General features: G+C 38.1%; 2 long non-coding RNA genes and 2 pseudogenes across 2 annotated transcripts; 2 read left to right on the plus strand and 2 right to left on the minus strand.

The window, feature by feature from the left end:
• Positions 1 to 836: 836 nt before the first annotated feature.
• Positions 837 to 6663, minus strand: LOC149104196 (uncharacterized). Its single transcript, XR_016201556.1, has 3 exons — positions 5843 to 6663; positions 4700 to 4873; positions 837 to 1302 (listed from the first exon to the last, which is right to left on the minus strand). It is a non-coding gene; the product is annotated as an uncharacterized LOC149104196 (long non-coding RNA).
• Positions 1628 to 8967, plus strand: LOC149104197 (uncharacterized). The gene is made up of 3 exons (XR_016201555.1): positions 1628 to 1722; positions 6641 to 6760; positions 8880 to 8967. It is a non-coding gene; the product is annotated as an uncharacterized LOC149104197 (long non-coding RNA).
• Positions 8968 to 14541: 5574 nt separating this feature from the next.
• Positions 14542 to 15003, plus strand: LOC149104198 (uncharacterized; annotated as a pseudogene).
• Positions 15004 to 19154: 4151 nt separating this feature from the next.
• On the minus strand, positions 19155 to 21469 carry LOC149104199 (uncharacterized; annotated as a pseudogene).
• Between the last annotated feature and the right edge of the window lie 294 nt (positions 21470 to 21763).

The raw sequence follows: 21763 nt of genomic DNA on the forward strand, positions 1-21763 counted from the left end.
TTTCCCAACAATTCGCCGGTACCCATTTATACTCCTAGGTGGAGAGAGGCACTGTGAGAGCTAAGTGTCTTGCCCAACAACAAAACACAATGTCCCCGGCCTGGGCTCAAACCCGGACCGCTTGATCTGGGGACGAGCACGCTAATAAGGCTATTGTGGCTCCACAAATTTGCATTACAGAACTATAAAAATAACAAACGCTGAACATCAGACCTGGGGTCAATTTAATAAAACTTTTTCGTAAGTCATCTAATCAACAAGTCACACCATCGTATTTACAAGCGCAGACAAAAACGAGTTTATTAAAAATCGTTGCAAGTGTCCAAACTTGTAATTACAGGTGTATCACTACATGAGTAAAACATGATAAGAATCAAATTTAATTAAACTTTTACAAGAGTCCTACTTTTATTTTTACGAGAGTCCAACTCGTAAATCACAACTGCAAAATACAAGTCGCATTGAATTTGCAATGATTGAGTAAGACTTCTGAAACACATGTATTTGGAGTGTCAAAACATGTCTTCTTTTAGTGAAGAGGAACTCCACAAGCTCCTGAGATGTCAAGTTATCTGCCAACCTGGGAATTTTAAGGAAAGTCGGTTTTTTTGAGATCGAAAATCCAAGGGAATTTTAAGAGAAGTTTCTTCTCCCTGTGGATGCTTTCATCCACCTATTGGAATTTTAAATAGGCCTGCAGATTTTGAAAGGGCAGCAGAGATATTAAAATTTGCATTTGTTAAAATACACGTGCATTCAAGCGGATTTTACAATATTGTAAGGCTACAATTGTAATTCACACTTGTATCCTGACTCGGGATACACATGTACGTTCCAGTGTAACAAATACTTTTATTGAATCCTTGTATTTACAAGCTGGACTTTACACATTCAAATTATGCATATAAAAACTTTAAGTGTATTTTTTTTTAATTGACCATTGTGTCCCATTACTCTGATCTTAAAAGACTGAGCACCAGTAAAACTTCTGAAAGTATTACTCTGTTAATCTGTCTCTCTAAAAAGGATATTCTTCGTAAAAAATAAATAATAACACAGTTTTCCATTTATTCTTTTTTTTAGAAACTGCATCGCCCAGAGAAGAGGTGAGAGCTAAAAGTAATGATTATTCATGTACAATACAGATTTTACCCTTTTTCACATAGCTTATTTTCCTTTCAATAATAATACTTACACTGTTTGTCGTAGGATTGTCCCTTAACATAAGTCTCCGAAAGAATGGTGGTACTTCATAGCAATATCTCCCAGTTCATGAGTTTGATTATTCCGTCCACCTGCCTCCTTCACAGTGGAATAAATACAAATATGAGATACATTTTTCATATCATAGGTGCAATATTTTTGATCGGTGTATTTTCAGTATTTCACTCCTGATTTGTACTTTTTTGTTTTATGCACACTCCTCAAAGGCTTGTGAATCAACTGAACAACCAAGTCACAAGCTGTGGGATATTTTACAATATTGCAGCACTGTGCAAACATGTTGATATATTTTGTTGAACTCAAAATCCTAATCTTTACTATAATAGGGTTACTAGGAATTTCTTTATGAAACATTGTTTCACTTTTAAGTTAGCTAAAAAGTTTTAAGGTCCAAGTAACTATAGGACTGAGTAAGTGAAACAACAATCTAATAGAATCTATTAACTTCAGATTAAACGTGTGAAGCTGAAAAGAAGCAGCAAGCAAGAGGAAAAAGAAGTATGTACCTCAGACATTTGAAAGTTATATTTTTGTAACGGTAGGTTTTTCCTATCTGAGCGTATGGGGAACGGTTAGTCACTGAATGCGTGATGACGAGACAACTGCGACGATACTTGCGGGGGAAAATTAGACTCAAATGGGGCACTCGCTTGCAAGGAAGAGCCGTTACACTCTTGGGTGCCGGGATCTAACCACAAACTGGATGGACAGCAACAGCAACAAGTCAGCTTGGTTCCAACAGCAGTTTATTCATAGGTAGAACGTAATCAAAAAACCTTTACAAATGTGGTCACTTATATATGATTCGTACACGCGTCTATTGTTAAAAAAGTATAATACGTGTGCTAACACTAGGATGTGAAAAGTAATCATAACAGCATACAAAGTCTTTTGAGGATAGCGCAACCAAATAAAAATTAAAACTTAACTTTCCGAGTTCATTGTTAAAAGTGTTCGTTGCTTGGCGGAGAAAGTTACAACTAAAATTACACGAAATTGAAAAGTACCAAACGAAATTAAAACTAGTGAATAGCTAATAAATTCTGAAGTGTTAACTAGCGGTTTTCTGCTGCTCAATCACACTCTTTTACAAATTAAGTAACTAAACATTAATTAAACAACTAGATGTGTCAACAACTGTATTCATACTTAAAACGCGATGAATCAGCAACCAACAGGTTGTTAGTTAATCCTATTGAAGTAAACAACAGCATGAGTTCGGCGCGGAACTTATTTAGTAAAGTAATCGAAAAACTAAATTAACTACTGACAAAATGTAGCACTTTCTAGAAATGCGCAAGCGCGGAACTCTTAAGCAATTAGCTACGGTGATAAGCCAAAGCAACTGCTATTACTGAAAATAAATATGAAAACTTTGGAATTAAAATAAATATCACGAAAATTTCGGAAGTAACAAGGAACAACCTATTATTTTAAATCACGCCTTTTTGTAATTTTGAGTAATACATCAACCAAATAATAGGTCAACAGGTTATTTTTGGCTAATTAGATGCTGTTCGCTTTTGTAAGTGTTTTTAAGTGATTAACACGCTAAATACGGAAACAGCAAATTGAATAAATAGAAATTTCAACAAAGCGAAGCGAATTCCAAAATAGCCAATATTAAGACTAAGAGAAAGATTATAAGTTAAGCGAATACCCAATACTAAGGGGCAAAACACAATTATACTGATACTAACCTTATGAAACGAATAAAACTGAATAAAGAAGAAACGGCTAACATAACACGGCTAACACAATTACAAAAGTACAACGATATAATGTTCTTTGAGCTTACGGCAACTTGTAAGAGTTCCTCGTCTATTCCCCTGTCACATTTTGCAAGCATTACCTTAGGTGGAGCGAGAAGATGGGCAAAAGGAAAAGGGCATGTAACAAGGATTTAGGGCAGGGGCAAGCACTGTTTTTTTTTTTTGTTGTGGATACACGAAGCGTAGAAACGACTATTGTTATTCTTTTTTGCCATTATTGCTGTTATTTGTACTGCTCACCGACTGACAGAACACTTTGCACAGCAAAACATAACTAAATGAAGGCATTATATTCCTAGTTGGGCCTTTAATTTAATGATGGTATGATAATAATTAAAAATCTTTTAAGAGCGTCACTTAAATCGGCTTTCAGGAGGTTGTCAAACAAAAAATCAAAATAATAGTTAAAAGTGAAAAGATAAAATAGCAAATGCTAAAAACTAACTCACATTATCTTATTACAAGAAGTTGAAAAAAAAAATTAACAAAAAACACTAGGAATATATCGCTAGTAAAAACTCAGCGATGTTGTGCTTAAAGGTTTGAGAGCGTAAATCCGCAAATATCGAGAATCGGCCAACAGAAGCGAAATAACGGATTTTTTCTTTTTTGGCCATGAGAACCCTTTTGGTGAACTATTTTCGGAAATGATATCAAAAGGTTTGATTTCCTTTTCGTTTCTTCAAAATTTGCAAAACTTGAAAATTCGGCCACAGGGCCTTCAGCAGCAGTCATGAGGCTTGAAATTTGACACATATTTAACATCCTCGTATGGACTTACCAAATGTTGTATTAACATGTCCTTTCCACAGTTTGTGGGGCATCTCTTGAACTTTACTTGGGACTAAATTTTGTTTAAAAATGTTTCCTTTTTCAAAATAGTTAACCTTCAGAAGCTGAACCATTTACGGACCTAAAGTGATAAGGCTAATATTAACTAACTTTGAACTTGTCAAATGTTCTCTGTTATATTACAGTTAAGTAAATAAAAACAACCAAATCAAAGCAGGTTCCTTATTCTACTTGCTTGGAAAAAATTACAGGTGGCCCGTAAAATCTGTTCCATCGAGAGAATTTTCTGTGAGGGACTTATATCTCACTAATTTATTTAATTGTTAATTGTTACTTTTTATTATTTCCGACTTTTTTAATTTCATACATTGCCACAAAATCTTCTAAGGTAAAGAATTGAAATAACTCCAAGAAAAGAAGCTCAAACAAGTTTTTACAACTCAGCATATCAACAGACCTATCTGTTTCAATTTCAAGCGGTAGTGAACTTGACTATGGCTTCAATGGATCCTTTTTGACATGCGTCTTATGCAAAATAATTAATACTTTTGTTTTAATGAGTGCAGATAGCCACTCAAGCAATGTAAATGCAAAATTCGTGAAACGTGAACGGGATATCCTTAAAACACAGACAACAATTACAATCAAATTAAACAAGGAATGTAACCCTAAACTTCACAGTGTCACTGCCACTAGTAAAAACCTGCCTGCTTTGCTCTGGCTACAAAGGCCCTATATAGGGGACTGCTCCTCTTCAAAATGATTCTCTGTTATCAAGGGTCTCCATATTCAGAGACAACCAGTCACTCTGTTAATTTTTGTCCTAGTCTGGCCTGGCCACAACACTTTTTGTTACCCTTAAATCTTCAAAAAACAGATACTTTAAGGGCAGGGCAATTCCTCATCCTTACCTGTTGTCCTTCTTTGTTGTGTCTTGGCTCTGCAATGCAACAGTATTTTCTCCTAGCCAAACCACGTGCGGGGCCATTTTCCTATTTCTGGTCCGGCCATTACCTCACCTGGTCCGGTCACCTGGTTTAGCTCAGGCTCCGTACCGCAATATCAAATCCTGCTTTAGAAGCAAGCTGATTGAGCATGAAAAAAACAAAGTCAGGATATTTTGACACAAGAATTACGTTTAGATATCTACTATTTAACTTGCTTCATTGAGTAACCTCTTTATCCAAATGCCTGTTGTTTGCCTCATCTTTAAAGTTTCTTTGTAAGTCAGTAACCATAGCTTTTTGTCAGTGTTTGCATAGTTTGAAATGGTACATAGCTGATTATTTATTATCTCATGAGAACGAGTACGAGCATGAGCCTTCTTATTTGGCAGGCTTTCAAGCACAAAACACAGCATTATGTGTATTACATTGTTCACGAAGATCGAGAGAAAGCCCTTCTTCCTCTCGTGACATTTCACGACCTTTTATATAAATTAACAATGCATGTCCACGTTAGCACACTATATATGGTTAAACCACTTATGTTTGCTAGCAATTAGTTACATCCCGGTTTGCTTGCAGTTATTTCCATTCGAGTTTCCTTGCCATTAGCTTTCATTTTATGCTTTAGGCGACGCTGTTTCACATATACTCAGGCTCGCAGTATTTGATTTCAAAAATTCAATTACTTTTAGTTCAATTGCTTGTAGTGGTTAGGTGGATTCATCCTGAATCATGTGTCCTGGGTGCTGCATGTTGAATTTTTTCGCCTTATTTTGGAATCAGAAAAAGTAATCTTTATTTTGTTTCTGCCGACTCCCGAATTTGACGATTAATGTCACAGAGGAAAGAAGGGCCTTCTCGTCTATCCCTTCAAGTGACTACTGTCACATTTTTCATCCTCAGTTTCACGCTCTACGCTAGAAACGCGTAAGACTATGACCCCCTATGAGATTTGGCGATGAAATATGACGACAACAAAGACGATGAAGAAGAATGGCTGGCATTTTATAACTCGGGCTTTCATATGGAAATTCAATTGCTTTTAGCTAGCCCAAGTAATTAACCTGCTTAACTGTGTATAAGCTGCAGCTGCAAAGTTGCATTTACCTCAGTTGAATGTGATGAGCCAGCTATTGCAAGCAGGCGCTAATTTTCCAACCTTCTGATGTAGAAGATGCTTATGTAAAACTGGCAAGACCGCAACGGAGGGTATCCTAACCTGAAATATTTCACACCAAGCTTTTAATTGGACTTTGTGAGACCTATTAATCTGATTTGTTTGTAGATACTGATTTTAACTACACTGCATACCGATAAAAGTACAAAATAGCCACAAAAATGTTTTATTTTTGAAATAAATTTTTGCTCTTTTGTCAAACAACTTGCTCTGTGAAATTGCCAACATGTGGTCTTCTGTTTACCTTCTCCTCCCCATCCCCAACACAATGTGATGTTGATCCAGCTAAAGTAGCCCACTATTCTAACATTACTTTGGGGGGGAGAAGGGCTCGGAAAATTCAATAATGACTTCTCACTAAAATAATGTGTCACCATTTGGCATTTTCTCAAGTGTCCTAAGGACTGTTGGACAAGATGGCAGGTTTCAGCAGATTTTCTGAAAGTACTAAGACAAGTTAACAGAGCAAATCCACATGGCAATATGGTTCACAAAAAAGTGGCAGCTAATTAGAAAGCCTCATCACCAAGTGAAACCAGCGACTCATCCTCCCTCACTTGTAGTGAGGACCTAGTGTTGTATTTACACACTAAGCAATACCCATTTAAACCCCATTTGCAAAGATTCCTTTTGTACAGCCTCAACAGTCACATTTTCCTCCTATCTTGAACCTTTGGCAACAGCATTTTGACGTCATAGTTACATACTTAAGGTTGATTTTCTTGCAGATTGGTTGCCGCTGTAGGAATAAACGATGCGTGTCCTGTAGATGTGTTAGGGCCAAACGGCCTTGCACAGCAAAATGTGATTGCTGGGGCCAGGAGAGTTGTGAAAATAGATCATTCCAGGTACGGTATAGTACGTATTGTAGTTTAGGGTTACCTATACCTTGAAGCACTTCTCGACCAAACGATGTTGCGTGTCTGCTTATACTGTAGATACCTAAACCTCTATATCAAATTAAAGCTTGAAGAGCTGGGTATCAAACTAAACCAAGTATTTAAAATAAAATAAATTGAGAGATTTTTCACCTCCTCTAAATGTGAGCATCTGAATCACCTTTTGGTCCCTTTTGAAAGCTACAAGTCAAAGCCAATTTGTTTGTTTGCCCTCAAATTTGGCCAGTAGATAGTTTGACATATAAACAACATAGATGTGACTGCGAAATTATTTTTTTGAAAGATTTTTCTCCGACAGCGATTTTTCTATGATCAGTCCATAATTTTTCAATGCTGTTTGGAAAATGTTGTGTAACTTTTCACTGAAATTGAATATGGCAAATCCCACATACTTTTTAGACGACAAAATTTGCTTCGACTTGCAGTTTTAGCCTTTAAAAGGTGACTCGAACGCTCAAATTTAGAGGTCTTAAGAAATTCAACAATTTATTTTATTTCTAAATTATTGGTATAGTTTGATACCCAACTTTATAAACCTTAATTTGATATAGGGCCTTGAATAAATATTCTATAGTTAAACTGGATGCGCTACATCGCTTGGATGTGAGACACCTCTAAAGGTATTCAGTAACCTTAATTATCTCAATATGCTTGAGTTATTTAGTAAGTTGCTTAGTAGTAGGTGTTGCAGTCCACAAATACCGGCAAATTTGTGACTCGAGATTCACCATGATAATCTTTAACTGACCGTCCCACGCACCACAAAATCTATTTTTAAACATACGCGAGACACTGGTAACGCGAATCGAAGAGAATATGTTATACACAAAAGAATTGCTGAGTCAATGAATCTTGAAGAACTGACACTCCGAGATGAAGAGATGAAGAAAGAAGGAGAAAAGAATACCCTTCTATTGAGGGTAAGACGTCTAAAAAGTCCCCAAGTGCGTGGTCGTTCAAAGATTATCCTTGCGAAGCGTGTGGTAAAACGTTTACGCAATGTCACACACTTCACACTCATAAAAAATATCATTATAAAATGTTAGAAACAGAAAAAACGGCCAAAAGAAAAATGCCCAAACTGCGGCAAAATGTTGTGTAAAACGACAGTTTATTGATACAGAAAAAAAGATGTCCAAAACCGAGGAAACGTCAGTTTAACATTCATGATCTACTTGTATAAACAACGATGGGTCATGGGCGAAGAGGACCAATTGATCAAAGCCAAAATAAGCCAAAAATTTGCAAGGATAAAGAAAGAGGAGAAGCGCAGAGGTGGACTTTTGATATACCAAGTACTGATGAAAAAGATGTGTTATTTTTATCAGATGATGTTGACATGATGAAACAGATGAGCCCCCAGCAGCTTGCTGAATTTATTCTCCAATCAAAGTAGCTGTGAGTCACTGAACTTGGAAAATAAATTATGAAAGGGTGTTATAAGGCATTGCTCATTAAGGAACTACTTGTGACGTGAGAGCAGACTAGCTTTCGAACAAGCCCATAAAGCCTCTTTCCATTCAGGAGCGTGTTGTGATATTTGCAAAATGAAACGGTTCAACGTTAAGAAACTGTTTGTTACTCAGGCCTACCTACATGTTTTACGTTACATATATCTGTACATGTCTTCCTGGTGCTGTAGTCAAAACCGCAAGATCATTTTGTTTGGTCAAAAGTGATGTATAGACTCAGAGTAATGTCCAATGCTTGCTTATATCCAGCTCTCAGTTGGCTTAAGACTGTTAGATTCAAGCATGGATTTCGTTCGATAAAATCCTTTTAATAATTATTTATTAATATTTTCTAAATATATTGAACTAGTCAAGAAAGTTGACCAAAAAGTGAAGATTGGCCGATCAAGATGAGCAGTGCTTTTATTGGGAACGTAGTTTTTCTTTTACACCAAATCCACTGAAACATTTACAGATTTATCATAAATTGTTTAAAAACCCCATTTGTAAAGATTCCTTCTGTACAGCCTCAACAGTCGCCTTTTCCTCCTATCTTGAACCTTTGGCAACAGCATTTTTACTTTATAGTTACGTACTTAAGGCTGATTTTCTTGCAGTTTGGTTGCCAGTGTAAGAAGAAATATTGTACGTCTTGCCAGTGTGCAAGAAACAGCTGGCCTTGCACACCGAAGTGTTTGTGCTGGGGTAGTGACAGATGCAAAAATACATCCCAGCAAGATCTAAAACCTGTACAAAGTGTCATAAGACAGGACATTTTGCCTCAGTCTGCAGAACAAAGAGTAAACAAGAGAAGAAGAAAAAGAACACACGGAAACAAGATGGACAGGGAAAAGTTAACTGCATGGAGGATGGTGAAGATGATGAATGTGCTTTTACTGTGGCATTCAGTAAATCATGGGACCGGAGTGGATCAGAGATGGTTGATTTACAAGTTGGAGGAGTCATTCTTAATGAAGTTGTCATCGACTCAGGATCATCATGTAATGTCATTGATCAGAAGACAGGGGAAGAATTGAAACAAAAAGGAGTAAAGTGCAAGTCAGTGAAGACAAATCAGCAAAAATTGTATCCTTATGGAACTTCAGAACCACTGGACATGCTGGGAAAGTTTGAGGCATCAGTAAACCTAGCTGAAAAATATGTCACAGCTGAATTTATTGTCATCGGCAATGAAGGCAGGCCGATAATGGGCAGGAAGACAGCCATGGAGTTGGATGTACTAAGACTGGGACCACAACTTAATGCCATAAGTGCACCAGACCTTGTTGATAAATACAAAGCATATTTTGAAGGAGTAGGCAAGTTAACTGACTATCAAGTTAAAATTCATGTGAATAAACAAGTTAATCCAGTGGTTCAGCATCCCAGGAGAGTGCCATTTAGTTTGAGAGAGAAAGTAAAGAGCAAGTTGCACGAGTCAGAGCAGCTGGACATTATTGAGAAAGTAAAAGGACCAACACCTTGGGTCAGCCCAATAGTAGTAGTTCCCAAACCTTCTGGTAAGATTCCATCATGCATTGATATGCGCAGGAAAAATGAAGCTATTATGAGAAAAAAACATCCAATTCCACCATCAATGAGGTCCTCCAGGACATGCCCAAAGTAATGTGTTCTCTAAGTTAGACCTTAAGTGGGACTATCATCAACTGGAACTGAGTGAAGAATCACGTGACATCACAACATTCTTAACACATGCTGGACTTTATCGCTACAAGAGATTGCAGTTTGGCATAACCTCTGCTCCTGAGATCTATCAGCATGCTATCCAGCAAGCTCTGCATGGATGTGAAGGAGTGCGAAACATATCTGATGATATCATTCTTCATGCTAAAGATGACCAGCAACATGATGAGAGGCTCGAGAAAATGTTAGAAAGATTGCAACAAAGAGGTTTGACCTTGAATGGTACGAGTTGCAAGTTCAAGATGCCCCAGTTAGAATTCATGGGATACCTATTGTCTACACATGGTAATAAACCAACAGAATCCAAAGTTGAAGAAGTAGTCAATGTCAGAGAACCTGAGTCTGTAGCAGAAGTGAGAAGTTATATGGGACCTGTGAATTTCAGTGCCAAATTCAATCCAAATCTGGCCACAGCTGCAGAACCACTTCAACAGCCGACACGAAAAGGTGTAACTTCAAATGGGGTGAGAGGCAAGAAGAAGCATTCAAGGTTCTCAAGGAAACACTAGCAAGTGTTGAAACATTAGCTTGCTATGACAAGGATGCCAAAACAGGAGTCCTTGCTAATGCAAGTCCAGTTGGACTGGGCACTGTTCTTGTTCAAGAACAAAATGTATCCGGTCATTTCGCGCAGTGGCCTCATGGCCTCATGGTTAGTGCGCTGGTCTGTGGATCGAGCGGTCCGGGTTTGAGCCCTGGCCAGGGACATTGTGTTGTGTTCTTAGGCAAGACACTTTACTCTCACAGTGCCTCTCTCCACCCAGGTGTATAAATGGGTACCGGCGAACTTAATGCTGGTGGTAACCCTGTGATGGACTAGCATCCCATACAGGGGGGAGTAGAAATACTCCTGGTCTCTTCATGTTACAGAAACCGGGATAAGCTCCAGCCTGATGGGCCACTTGGTTCGCATGCAGACTTATTTCGCCAACATCTCGTTTGCCAACGTCTTAGGTCGATTCACCAACATCCTAAGTCGCTTCGCCAACATCTAAATAAAGTTTACCTTCACTTGTGTGTGTTGTCTTTTATTTCATTCCCTTACCTAGAGTTATTTTCCATGCAAGAGCACTTCATTATTTACTAAAACTAGGAGTTAAAAGTCTTCAGTAAAAATCTAAACAGTATTCAGCATTCAGTTATCACGTGCATGTGTGCAATTAACCTTTCTTTTCCTATTTGAAAAAAATCAAAAGTTTCGCTATTGTTTAGAATATGTGAAAAAGTCACAAGTCAAACTACAATTGACACTAATTAGCGTCGTTTTTTAATCAGCTTCGTCTATGTGATTTTTGTTTTTAGGCTTATTAGAATATGAATGTTTCCTGTTAACCAATCAGAACTGTGAATTTTATCACACTTACCTTTCTGATCCGATACCATAAGTATAAAAGGCCCCCCAAAATACAGGATCTTAATTCGAGCTTTAGAACAACTGAATTCAATTCTATCAACTTAACGTCATGAATATCTGCAACGTGTGTAGCTTCTCCTTTCGCCCACGCCAAGAAGGCCTCCAATGTGAAGGCTGCTACCGATGGCAACATCATACCTGCAATACTGGGATATCCCGAGCCCAGTACCGCGCCGCCGTACAGTCTGGAGAGGGAATCGACTGGAGTTGCCAGGTGTGCAAGGAGACACCATGCTTTGAGAGTACCAGAATAGAGGAAGATATGGACTCTTTGATCAATGACCCCTCAATGGTAAGTACAAGCACTTATGTTTATGTAACTTAGGTTTTTGTAAGTTACTTTTCGGTCTTAGAAGACTCTTAGATAAGTCTGTTACATTGTAAAGCGTAAATTCAATTTACAAACAAAAAAAATTGTCCTTAAGTACTGTTTAAGTTTTAGTCACATCTGCTTTAAGTAAAAAACACGAGCATTGACTGATTTGTCCTATCTTTTAGCTGTCTGCAAGCCCTCCTGAACCTGAGAGTTTTGAAGAGAGCGGGACGCCACTATTCTCAGATGAAAACACTTTTGGTGAATTTTGGTTTTGTCAATACTGCCACTCTAACCAAACTGAGGACGAAAACCATTTCTTATTTCATTGTGATCGTTATAAAACTATTACGCAACGAATAACAAGTGACATTGTACTAAAATACCCATCATTCCATTTAAGGTTATACCATCCAGATATATGGAATAGCAATAAATTGTTGTTGTTGTAGTTTTGTTTTGGTTCTGTGAAATGTGTTAACGATTAACCAAACAGTTTTAAGTTACTTCTTATCCTAGCTTGGAAGCACTGAGGTTCTTTTACGCGGGCTTTTGCCGAAATGTATATACACCAGTACTTACATATTTTCTCTCTTTTAAACAGATGACACATCTTCAGAGCCACACTCAACAAACGAAGAACCATCGATTTTAGAACCAGTTCCCAATAGTTACAGAGCTGGTAACTTTCCAGTTGGTCCAGCAAGGAACGAAACGTGGAAACACCAGCCTTGTCGACAGCCTCGGTTTCACCTACAACGTCCATTCCAGGCGTCCCTACACAACTTACTGGCAGTGTACGATGCGCCCAAAGGGAAATCCATGCAAGGCCTCAGTGACAGAGCGGGACAGGACCTTCCAACCAGGGAAGAGCATGCACAACCATGCAGTGGATATGGGAGCTGTTACCGCGGCCAAAATAATTGCTACCGTGAAGTCAAAAGCGTTGGAGGACAAATTCAAGCCAGCTTCAGCAATAGTAAATGAGGTATGTATAGTTTTAAATATTATTCTCTTTCTATTGACATTGAAATTTTTGGGAACATGAAATTATATCTCTCGGTATAAAATTTGAGTCAATCTCAGTCGAGTTTACCTCTCTGATCATTATTTTATTTAGGAGAATTTCTGTGGAATACACTTAACGAATTTCCTCACTTTCTGCTATTCAATTTACGGTAGAAAAGCCTGATTTCAAGTGAACAAGTGACAGAAATTGTTCTTGTGCTAAAACTTCAAACTTCACACGAAATTTCACATCGCAGAAACCATTTTGGAGAACTTAACTGGTGAAATAAATGCAACTAATGTACAGTAGTTCGAAAAAAAATTGTTCTTACATCTTTCTATCTGAGCTACTTGCCCATTGCCAAGATTTTTTACAAATCATTACTAGACAGTGCCCAAGCCGATTCAATGACAAGAGTTGCGTAAACAAACCCATTTGTAACCTGTAAAGCCAATTTACTGCAGGAAAAAAATTCACATGGTATTTGCCAGCTTAAGGTCGGTCTGTATAGTGAAAACTGTGAGCAAGGTCTTGAAAATGCTGCCCCAGGTTACAGGTCGAGGGCAGCATTTTCAAGCCCGAGGTCACAGTTTTTCACTATACTGACCGACCCTAAGCCGGCAAACAAAGTTAAATAACATATTTCAGTCTGCTAAATTATTATTATTATTATTATTTCTGTCTATAGGTCCTCTGGGAAGAACTGACTGAAGCCCCGTGTGCAGCCTTGCCCAAACCGGAATACATTGAAAGACAGGCCAACCGTCTACGTCAAAAAATCTGCCCAGAACACCCACGAGATCTTGACTTCGAGCTGGTTGATGAATGTCTACCCGATGGTTTCCTCCATGCTGACCTCAAAGTAAAGGATAGGTGCCAACTACTATTTCAAGACAGGAGCAGCTCAAAACCCTGGCCCGTGCTAAGACCTGGTACATCGATGGAACGTTCAAGCTTGTTTGCCACCCTTTCAAGCAGCTCTTAACAGTAAATGCGTTTGTTAGATCTGGTGAGTATGCCAAGCAGGTGCCCCTAGCATACGTACCCATGTCCAGCAAGAAGGGAAAGGACTATACAAAGGTACGTTCACTTTGCTTTAAAATGATATATATCAAGAGAAGATAACTTATTTCTCTTATATATATCTATATAACTTGCAAAATTCATATAGAGAAGGAAAGGCGTTATTAGCATATTGACTTTCTACAAACATTTACAAAACTACATGGAAAAGGAAAGACATTATTAGCATTAACTTTCTACACACATTTACAAAACTAGTCTCACCTTTCCAGTGTGTAAATCTCAGTGTATGATATATACTATTGTTACATCATTTCTATTGTTACATTGTTCTTAGGTGCTCCAGAAGCTAATCCAACTGATGCCCAAGCTCACCATCAGGCAAGTCACCGTGGACTTCAAGAAGGCGCTGTGGTCGGCACTCCGAGCAGTCCTACTGACAGTTAAAATCCAAGGATGCGTTTTCCACTGGACACAAGCCGTCTGAAGGAAGGTATGTATTGCGTTTTAATTGTTGGGCAAAAAGCCACGAAAGTAAACTGTAATCCCCAATTCAGTTGCGAACACTAAACGACTAAACTGAGATAAAATCATAACGAGCAATTATGACAAGATAGTCAAAACTTAATAGAACTTAAAAGGAGAGCCAACACGATTAGTTTCTGATATCATCTGATACTGTGGCAACTGTTAAAGTATTATCATTTATACTTTTTTGAGTACCTTTTTTTAATTTTTTACTTTAATGTACAAGAGCTTGGCCTTCAGATGGCTTACTCTGGTGACAATGCAGTGTACAAGTATATCAGAAAGATCATGGCCCTACCATTCCTTCCGTGCCAAGAGATCCTGCCGATGTTCGTCCACCTCGAGGCCCAGGCCCAAACAGAGCAGCTGAGGAGTCTTGTCGATTAAATCAGGCGACGATGGATCGAAAGCCAGGTGTTTACTCTGAGAAACTGGTGCGTCTACAAACAGCCCATCCGGACCAATAATGAACTTTAAGGTTGGCATAACGCACTCAATCGCCAAGCGGGGGGACAATGTGGTTTGCCATTGTATTTATTAATCAAGTTGCTTGATAGGGAGGCAAAGCTTACAGCCGTGACAATCAGGCTTGTATCAGACAGTAAACTTAAATGAATTCAACATAGTGTCACTAGGAATATCCAGGCTAAGCTATTTGCAAGCTGGGAAAAGTACAAGAACAACGAAAAGACTGCCGCCCAACTACTAAAGACTTGTTCTCGGCTTAACGGACCAGCTCGTGCAAACTAGAACTTCTCTGTAAATAGGATAAATTAATTGGTTTCAAATAAATATAGGTTTCAATCAGGTTTTGTAAATAGGTTTCATAGGATTTTTGTGCTTGTAAATATTTGATACTATATACTGTAATAAAATTGAAGAAGCTAGTCATAAAAGGGGATAAGTGACGATTTTGGTTGCTTTTCTTTTTTTTGCTCCAAATTAGCTGAATTTTTGCATGTGGTCTTCAATGTAATAGAAAAACATGTCCCTGTATTTTTGCCGCTGGTTTTTGCTTCACTTTATACCGACGCCGCTAGGAAAACCGAGTGGTTTTTTGCATACGCAATATCCCGAAAACGAAGCACAGTTTAGCAGGAAAACTATGGGACATTGCTAAACATACCTAAACAAAACTGCATGCGAAATTTGGAGTGTTTTCGACAAAGTTCACTTTTGATTAAAATACCTAATGCCCTTTTCCCGCCAAGGCTGCAAATAAACGAAGCCGGGCCTTTGTTATGATAAACAGAGCCAATCCTTTACTATAATAGCCAAGCCAAGCCTTTGTTATAAGTCGAAGTCTCGCCTCGGTTTATCATAACAAAGCCTCGGCCCGCCACGACCGCAAGGACTTTGATTTCACTTAGAAAGCAGCAAAATGTCAATTTCACGCAACGTATAAGTTCAAAAATGTTAATTTTAGGTCAAAAAAGGTTTAAATGTTGATTTCACGTTAACGTGTGACGGCAAGGAGGTTGATTTCACTTAGAAACCAGCAAAATGTCAATTTCACACAGCGCATAAGCTCAATGATGTTGATTCCAGGTCTAAATAGGTTAAAATGTTGATTTCACGTTAACGCGTGACGGCAAGGATGTTGGTTTCACTTAGAAACCAGAAAAATCTCAATTTCACGCAGCACATAAGCTCAATGATGTTGATTCCAGGTCTAAATAGGTCAAAATGTTGATTTCATGTTAACGCGACAGCAAGGATCTTGGTTTCACTTAGAAACAAGCAAAATGTCAATTTCACGCAGCACATAAGCTCAATGATGTTGATTCTAGGTCTAAATAGGTTAAAATGTTGATTTCACGTTAACGCTTGACGGCAAGGATGTTAATTTCACTTAGAAAACAGCAAAATGGTAATTTCACGCACGCATAAGCTCAATGATGTTGATTTCAAGTCTAAATAGGTTAAAATGTTGATTTGACACTAACGCGTGACGGCAAGGATGTTGGTTTCACTTAGAAAACAGCAAAATGGTAGGAGCCCATGATGGGCTCCTGAAAATGGTAATTTCACGCAACGTGTAAGCTCAAAAATATTGATTTCAGGTCAAGAGAGGTGTAAATAAAAATAAAATAAAACAAATAAACATTTCAATAAGCACTTTTCCAAATACAGCAATGTCTTAAATGGCTAAAAAATCACGAGATAAAACATAGTTTTCAACAAACGCGATCGTAGCTTTATGTCATGCACCGCCATAACTTCCAAGTTCAAAATGTGCTGGTACCTCTTATGCCCGATGAGGATAACAACTTTGGTGGCTGTTTAGTTTTGGATTTAACAATTTGATGACTCCAAGTGAAAATGCTCTATATATAGGGCTGACAGATTAACAGATTAACCCTTCTGCGCAACGTACAGGTCTCCATACATCTGCATGTCCCCTGATCTCAGAAGCTCAAAATACTACAATCATGCCGATTTGAAATAAAATCAACGCAAACTAGATCACAGATCTGTTAAAATCGATCGCCACTTGCTGGCCATTATTATGTTTAAATCTAGTTACCAGTTCGAGAAACGTCCGCAGCACGTAATCGCAATGCATGCCGGGAAGGGTCTTTACACCTCGTGCGCGGGAAAACATGGTGGTCGATACAAGACAAATTTTATAAGTCTAAAACCAGTTCTTGCTTTCCAAACTTTGACGCTAGCAACGCTTGGCAAATGGGCCACAACTCACCAGAGGGTACTTTTCTTGGGCAAGAACTGCTCTTAGACTTTGCTACCTGGCTCGACCTGACTTCGAACGCCGATAACACGATTACGGTATGTCAGCTGCCTTCGAAGTTTCAGAACACATTTTGATTCTTTAAAACGTGCTGATGACTTATGGGTTTATCAAGGCTTTATGATGCCTCTCAACCACCAGGCAGGCATACAAGGTACTTTAAAACAATGCTAAGATATTAGTTGACAGAGCAGTAAATTTTGTTATTTTTCTGTAAATTTTGTGTCATTTATTTATTAGCTATTCATTTATTTCTCACTCTGTATTTCATGATCTATTCATTTATATCTCACTCTGTATTTCATGATCTATTCATTTTATCGACTGCAACAGCAGCTGCTTAAATTTGAGCTTTCAATTGAGAGCATTTTTACTTTCATTTAATGTTTGAAAGTCATTTTGAAACCTTCTCAGGTTTTCTTTGTCCTGAAATAACTATACAAAAAAGTGGTTGATTGTTTACATACTCCCTTCTTGAACATTCTATCACCGGTCTATCAAAACCTAACTATTGGACTGCGTTTTTGGCTGCTGCCAATCATGATTATGACGATAACAAACTAACCTTTCGAAAAGAATGAAATCTACCAATCACAATCCACAGATGTGACCTTTTGAATTTCTGTTCCCTGACAGGTCTGCGAAGATGAGACAGAAACCAGACATGTAACCATTGATTGTGGAGAGTTCGCCTGTAATTGAAAGGTGCAGTTGTTAACAATGCTAGGTGAAAGATAGTGGAATTCAGAGCTATCTCATTTAGATTACTCACCCTATGCCTTAAATATATGTAAATTATGGGTTTCTAATAAACCATTCATGCATATCTGTGTCACTAGAGAAGATATTAGCACTTGCTAGTCAACGATCTTTTAGCCAAGCAGCAATGTAATGTTTTGCATTTAAATCATAAAAGCACAAAAGTAACTCGCAAACTTACGGCATATAACCGTTCTTCCAGGCCTTCGAAGGTGGTTTTTTTTCTTGTCCTATGACTTTAAACTCTAACTGCTTATTGTGCAACGCTGCTACTGTAGCATTTCTTTAAAATTCTTCTGCACGAAGTTGGATTTGCTAAAGATAAAATGAATCACAGCAGAGAGGCTAACACCAGTTTATAAGGCAAACATCCCCCTGCTATTGACTTCATCAACACTTGACACTTATTAAATATAATTAATTCATCACAAACATAACCCACTTTAATGTACCCCTTCACTGACTCCTTACACTGGTGCAAACTGCACTGTTCAATACAACATTTTCACTCATGACACCAATAGCCACACAAATTTGTGGGACCAAACGAAAGTGCTTACTTAAGAAAACAGTTCAACTCCCACAGGATTGGTTTGGTACACAAACATGGCCACAAACATTGCACCCTTTAGAGGTTCGTGCATGTGCTCAGTCAAGTTCATCTATATAATTAATTGCATAACGAAAGGACAAACATAGCACTACAGAAGTGTGATCATCCAAGCATGCTGCACTTCTTGCACACTTGCATGCCTGTACGCCCATTCTTTTTTCAAGGTACTCATGCCCTGTTTCCATAGGATGAAGAATTTTGCCATTATGCACAGGTTGCATCTCTATGTCACATTTAAATGTAGTCTTACATGGGCCATTATTTTTGGTTGATTATCTATTAAGCCAAAGCTGCAGAAGAAAATTCATACTGCGATCACACAATGATATGGACCATGCTCTATGGAAAAATTTTGTTGTCTACTAAACAAGGTGATGAGCGTAAATCCAGGAAAAGATCAAAGATTTGTACTTTCAAAATATTTTCAATATTACAGAAATGAAGCATACAGAGACCCAAGGCAAGTGGTAAGAGCCAAAGAATAAGGAAAACCAAAACTTTAATGGAAAAAACCAGCAAGGAAGTTCACTTACTGAATTGCCTGTTATAAGCTAGTGTCAAAATAATGTCTGTAAGTAAATAATCCAAGAATTCAGACTTTCAAGCAATTGCAATAGATACAATAACACGTTGCTTAAAAAATATATTCGAGTTTCAACAATTTGTCGATAAGATTTTGTTCATTCTTGGAAACATTAAACACCAATATGTAATTTTTTTGTTCTGCATAGCAAAGGCGCTTAGTTCACCGTCATTGTCACATTTACCTATTTTCTAAGATTTACTGGCAATATGTCTCTTCCATAGTGAATTTTCTGAGGGAAACAAACTACGCTATCAAATGAGTTTACAATTCTTATCAATCGATGCGTGTCACCTGAGGGTTTTTTTTCACGCAAATACTAATTCTTCGCTAAGAGTATGTGAAAAGTTTGTGAAAGGAATTGTGAAATAAATGTTGGAAATATACATGCTTGCTATATTAGATATTCACATGCACATGAAATCTTTGTAACGCATGTGAAAGTATTTGTCTTGCATGTGAACTTTTTTCTATTATGAACTTCGTATAATGTATGTGAAATTTTTTTGCAACCATGTGAAACGATTTTGCCATGCATGTGAATTTTTTTGAAACAATTCGGTCATGAATGAGGTTAAATTTCGATAAACATTTCAAAATAAAAATGAGCGAGAGAAATTTTACACAACGTTTCGATGTCGTCATGACATCTTTATCAAGTGACAAGAAAATAACGGTTCAACAGTGTTATACATGCACTGAGAGGTGTGATTGTTCATTAACATATTTGTTTAAACAAATAGTTTCATGTGGATGGAATCCAATTGCGTGTTCAGGCTAGGTTTCTTCTTTCTAATAAACAGCACTTCGTAAATCAAACAATCCAGTTTTCCGTTGCATTTCTTTAGGACGGAAAAATTATCGGCAAGGTCGTCGATGTTATAAAGGCCGTGATCGTTCTTTAAATGCTTTCCGATTGCAGAGAACCTGTGTTCATCAATACGTTGCCACAAATGCCAGCTGGTATACCCAACATACTCTGCATTGCACAGATCACATTGGTAATTGTACACTACGCATTGTTGATTAATTAGAGGTGGTTTTGGTTCATGCATCTTGAGATCTTCACAGATTTTTCAACTCTTGAATACTGGTTGAAGAGTGTGATCGATTTTCCTACTCAGGTCAGATAGTTGTTTTTTCACTGCATCGGCCGACGTTTGATCTTTAAATGGCAATACCACTTGGTGAACAGTATCTTCGTTGACGGGTAGTTGAGGTGGCACAAGAGGATCTTTGATCATCATTGAGGTGACAAAGTGAGAAATGATGGAGTTAATTAGGCTTTCAGGGTACTTGAGGTTCGTAAACATCAGCTTCAGGCAATCACGTTCAGTCACGAAAGACTCCCATGTGGATGACAGGTGAAAAGCACGGTTTAACATGGTGTTAATGAGCGATTTCTTGTACCTTTTGTCCACATGGCTTTGGTGATGGAGTAGTAGGCCGGTATTTGTTGGCTTGCGGTAAACACTGGTTTCCAGTTTGTGACCTTTCTTAAGTATTTCCATACAAATTAAATGGTAGCTTGTTGACGGAAGCTAGTTCCATTGTGAAATTTATGGATGGATGACAATTGTTAAGTGTTGTTAAAAAGGCTTCTGCTGCTGGCACATCCTTCATCGTGGCAAGTATGTCATCAACATACCGCCTATAAAACTCTGGGAGCTTGTTGTCATGTTCTAATTTCTCTTCGATGGAGCAGAGAAATGCGTTTGCCATAAGGGGTCCCAAAGGTGAGCCCATTGCCACTCTGTCTGTTCATAAAGCTTGCCATCGAACTGGGACAATTGGTTCTTAGTTGCTACTTCTAGAAGTTGAATCAGGTCAGGCTGAGTGATGTTTAACTTGTGTTTTGTTAAACCAGTTGTTTACGAACACTTTTTCGGCGATCATTTCGATAGTTTCCTTAAGTGGTACATTAGTAAACAAAGACGTGACATCATAGGATACCAAAATGTCGTTTTCGTCGACTTTTAGGTCTTGAATCTCTTCTGCAGAAGCAAACATATCAGAAATCGTGTAGCGATTAACTGACAGCGGCTTCAGTTTTTCATCAAGCCACTTGGCGAGGGCATAGTTGTAGGTGCCCGTGGCAGACAAGATTGGTCTCATTGATAACTTCTGTGTGTGTCTTTGGAAGACCATAAAGGTGGGTAAGGCATGAGCCTTTCTGACAAACGGAATCGGTAATCTCCTTTGGCAGAATCTTACGAACCACAGAATCGAGGTGTGTCTACTTCTGCAACAGGGGGTGGTAATGTTTCAATGACCGGCCTTTCATTTTTGGTCTCTGCAAGCTGACAGGAACGAGTTTAGATGTATCGTTTATAGATGCCTGACCCAGAAGGCTAACATAATCAGATTTGTTCATAAAGACTACACCAGTACCTTTATCTGGCTTCGTTACGACGATGTTATCTAGTTGTTTCAGCTGCTTTATGACCCTTTGCAGTGTTTTCAGTGGCTTCGGTGATTTGCACTCGAAAGAAATGCAACGCAAAACTAGATTGTGTGATTTACGAAATGCTGTTCATTAGAAAGAAGAAACCTAGCCTGAACACGCAATCAGATTCCATCTGCGCAAAACTTTAAACAAATAAGTTAATGAACAATCACACCTCTCACAGCATATATAACACTGTTGAACCGTTATTTTCTTGTCACTTGATAATGATGTCATGATGACATCAAAACGTTGTGTAAAATTTCTATCGCTCATTTTTATTTTGAAATTCGGTCATGCATGTGAACTTCATGAAGGGGTTTCCATCCCTCTACACAGTACGGCAAATACACACCGGCA

The sequence above is a fragment of the Orbicella faveolata genome, unplaced genomic scaffold (genome assembly GCF_042242905.1).
Source record: "Orbicella faveolata isolate gen_17 unplaced genomic scaffold, um_ofav_v1 contig_34, whole genome shotgun sequence".
Classification (NCBI taxonomy): domain Eukaryota; kingdom Metazoa; phylum Cnidaria; class Anthozoa; order Scleractinia; family Merulinidae; genus Orbicella; species Orbicella faveolata.